This window comes from Tupaia chinensis, unplaced genomic scaffold (assembly GCF_000334495.1).
Source record: "Tupaia chinensis unplaced genomic scaffold, TupChi_1.0 Scaffold148409_1, whole genome shotgun sequence".
NCBI lineage: Eukaryota > Metazoa > Chordata > Mammalia > Scandentia > Tupaiidae > Tupaia > Tupaia belangeri.
In genome coordinates this window covers 5,302-9,264 of record NW_006208259.1, presented here as the reverse complement: position 1 = coordinate 9,264, position 3,963 = coordinate 5,302, and the positions used below count along the sequence as shown (strand labels likewise).

The following is a 3,963-nucleotide window of genomic DNA, read 5'->3' as shown; positions in this document are numbered from 1 at the left end:
CTCAAAAAAAAAAAAAAAAAAAAGAAAAGAAAAGAAAAGAAAAGAAAAGAAAAGAAAAAGATAAAACCTCCGCTGTAGACTTCATCATCAGCTCTCCAGGTTTATCCTACATTTTCATGCAAGAGAGTCTGACTTTCCAGAATAATTCCAAATATTTAGCCTTCAGGTCTGTCAGCATCAGGAAAGAGAAAAGGAAAAGGCCTTAATTTCATTCAGAGCGCTCTGTACGCCCTGGAAGAGTTAGTGTTTCCTGTGAAGAAGAAGATGGCTGCCCAGTCATCCTGGTTTGTGGACCTCAAGACGTTGGAAAGTCAGCGTTTAATAGATTCCTGATGAACCGTTTGTCAAGTAGTATTTCTTCTTTTTCTTTTTTTTAAAGAGTAGAATACATCTTATTATACAATATTTTATTTTTTAAAAAAACTTTCTTTTCTAGAATACACTTTCACACTAGAAATTCCCATAGTGGGAAAAATTAAAAAATTTATTTCTTATAATTTTATATTTGTGGGCAGATTATTTTAGGACAAATATAATGTGTTTAAACATTACATCTTGATTCAGAATTTGTAACTTTTGACACATCTACAAGGTGGACTTCTTCCTTAAATGAACTTTTATATATTCAGAAACTCTCTTAAGATTTTCTTCCCAGCGAAATTCTTCACATGTAGTATTAGCATTTCCTCATTTTAAAGTCTCCCTAGGCTGTGTAGCCATCCATAGCTGGTATAAACAGAGGAGAAGGGGAAGTTATCAAAAATTAAACACTCGTCTACTTTCTAGCAGTCTTTATTCACGACTTAACAGTCCACTCTTCCCACTTTCCCACTTCGTCCACTTGCCCACTTTGTCCAGGACAAATGTAGAACTTTGATCATGTATTGATAGTAATAAAGCTGAATTCTCTTCAAGAGATTGACAAATAGCAAAAACTCTTATATAATGTTTAATTAGACTGTGAGTCTTATGAAAAGTGTGGAGACAACCCCATTAACTCACCAGAATACAGAACTTGGTCTCGGGCCAGCAGTTAGAGTAATGGCTATGTCTTTTGGCCCCCACGTAGTTGACCGCGGTTCGTGTCCCGGACCTGGTGGCTTAAAACTCACGCCGGGCGCATGTGTGTGTGTGCGCAAGATCCTGAGAGGAGAATGGAGAAGGGATTGCGACGTGGCCATCCCCCCTGGGGGGTGATTTCTAGCTTTCTGTCTCTCTGTCTCTCTCTGTCTGTCTGGTGAGCACACGTGCTCTATAGCAAAAACCTCCAAAAAAAAAAAAAAAAGAACTAGGTCTCACAATTTCTGGATACCTTTCAAACCTTTTCTTCAATTATTTAATTCTGACCAGTATTCCCTCATTTTAAAGTTTCCCTTAGTCTTTCCCTTTATCCACTATTCCCACTCTCCCACTTTGGCCACTATTCCCAGGACAAATGTAGAACTTTGATCATGTATCGATAGTAATTAAGCTGAATTCTCTTCAAGAGATTGATAAATTAAATAGCAAAAGCTCTTATATAATGTTTAATTATACTGTGAGTCTTATGAGAAGTGTGGAGACAACCCCATCAACTCCCCAGAATACAGAACTCAGTCTCACAATTTCTGGATACCTTTCAAACCTTTTCTTCAGTAATTTAATTCTGAAAATGACAATAAGATTAGGAGACCTGTCCACTAATGAACTTATCTATTATTTCCTCCTTATTTTTTTTTTTAAACAGAACAAGGGAAAGAGGCACATGATCAATTCTTAAGGTATTACATCAAAAAAGTCAGAGCTTCCACAGCATGGCGACAGCTTTGCAGATACCCATCTCACGATAGTTGAAATAACAAAGGCCACCAAAGGTTAAAGCTTAGAGTGCCAAAAGGCCTGCTTTGGCAGCTTTCTGTGATGCATCCCCATGAACATAGTCAGTAACAAGTTGTCCAAGACCCCAGTGACTATGGAGAGTGAGATATTCTGCAGCCAGGGAGTAGTCCATCGCAGAGCAAGGATTCAGATAAGCATCTGGAAGCAGGTCCAGGAGCAACAACCTTCTCACTAGTCCAGTGGAGACATGCAGCCTTGGAACCTGAGTGGTGGTTTGGTGACAGGTGAATGTGCTGGACTCCCTGTGCTCTACACCAACCTGGGGTAGGCTTGTACTAGAGAAATGAAGAGACATGAGCTGGTCTGATCACTGGGGTTCACAGGAATAGAGCTCGGCCTCCCCGGGCATTGCAGAGGACACTCCATTAAGTAGTATTTCTTGCATTGATTATTTGGAATGTGATCTAGGACAGACAGAATTTACTGTTCCTGGATGTGTGCCTTTATTAAGTATCACTGAACCAGTCTGGGACCACCTTTTATCCACCAAAGGAAACCACAGAAGATGGTATATTATGGGAAAACATGCTATAGGGCGTGTGTGCTCACCAGAAAGACAGAGAGAGACAGAGAGACAGAAAGCGAGAAATCACCCCTCCTCCCAAGGGAGATGGCCATGCCACAATCCCTTCTCCTTCATTCTACTCTCGGGACCTTGGGTACACATGCACACGTGCCTGGCGTGAGTTTAAGCCGCCGGGTCTTGGACTCGAACCACAGTTGGATACATGGGAGTTCAGTGACATAGCCATTACGCTGATTACTGGTCCTGGAAAAATTCTTGCAGAAGCAGCTATGAAAACTATATTGAGATAATAAAATATGTGTTCAGCTCTTACAAGAAAGAGTCTTCTCTTATCATTAACACAATGGGCTGGGTGTCAGAACAAGGGCTTCTGCTTCTCATTCATCTGATTTGATTGCTGTCCCCCAGCCACATTGTTCAACGTAGCTCTCCCAAAAGGAGCCATATGCCGAGCCTTATCCCAGACTATGTAGATGGTGTGGATAGCTTGTATACAAAAACCAGTACAAAGTTAGAAATCGTGGTTTCGAGCTTGCAGAATTTGCAGAGAATTTTGAATTTGCTGATGAAGAAAAGGAGAGTCCAGTTGTGTTTACTGGATATAAATTGATGAGCGTTCAGTCAGAATTCGCATTTAGGAAAACTTCAAGCAGTAGAGCCTCATTTAACAAAACTCTTCGTGATCTGACAGTGTTAGGTTGCCTTAGCCAGCTGCAGCCTCCAATGCCAAAAACACTTAGTCCTTTACATCGTCTGACACCCTACTAGGAGCCTTTTAATGCAGTTGCACTCCGGATTACTCGCGCTGATCTTGCTACTACTCATGTTCTGTATGCTGTGAATGCCAGTTGAGTTGGTCTTTGCAAGATCCTGGATGACATCAGGAGATACACAAATGGGCCCATCTTGCTTGCGCAGACTCCAATCTGTGATTGTTTGGGGTTTGGAATCTGTAGAGGTGTTGACATAGAGAAATGTCTGTACCACATCATTACTCCTGTGCCCCCAGAGGATTTAAGAACCGTGAATTGTCTGCTTTTTGGATCTATTTCCATTCCATAGCGCATCTTGAAGAACCAGCATGGGCTTGAAGGGACAATTCCTTATGTCACCACAGATTACAATATCAACCTTCCTGGAGCATCAGGAAAAACTGGAGCAAGAGAAACTGAGACATATGAAGGGAAACGATACCCCAAAGTGAAGCAGTTCTATCAGAAAACAAATTGATCCCAATGTTTTAATAAAGGGAAGGAACGATTGTACAAGAGAGCTTTGTATCAAGCCTGGCATTAGTAGACTGGATGGATTTCAGGGCCGTGAAAGGTGCTCTTATGTAGCATGGTTTTCTGCATAACTTGTGGATGTACTGTGTAGTATGAACAGCTTTAAGTTGCTCTTCATAAGGCTCCATGATCTAGAATTTTGTCCTCATCTTCTGTATTGTTAGTCATACCTGCTGTCTGGTGTATTTGCTAAAGGGATCTAAAGCAGCAGGCAAAAGTTTGTACACTGGTAAAGTAAAGAATATGGTAAATTTCTCAAAAAGTTCTTAGGAC

At 40.9% G+C, this 3,963-nt stretch overlaps 1 pseudogene; it reads left to right on the top strand.

Moving 5' to 3' along the window:
* LOC102481708 (polynucleotide 5'-hydroxyl-kinase NOL9-like) overlaps nt 1-3,634 on the top strand; it is a 4,430-nt pseudogene extending 796 nt beyond the window's left edge.
* Nucleotides 3,635-3,963: the final 329 nt, after the last annotated feature.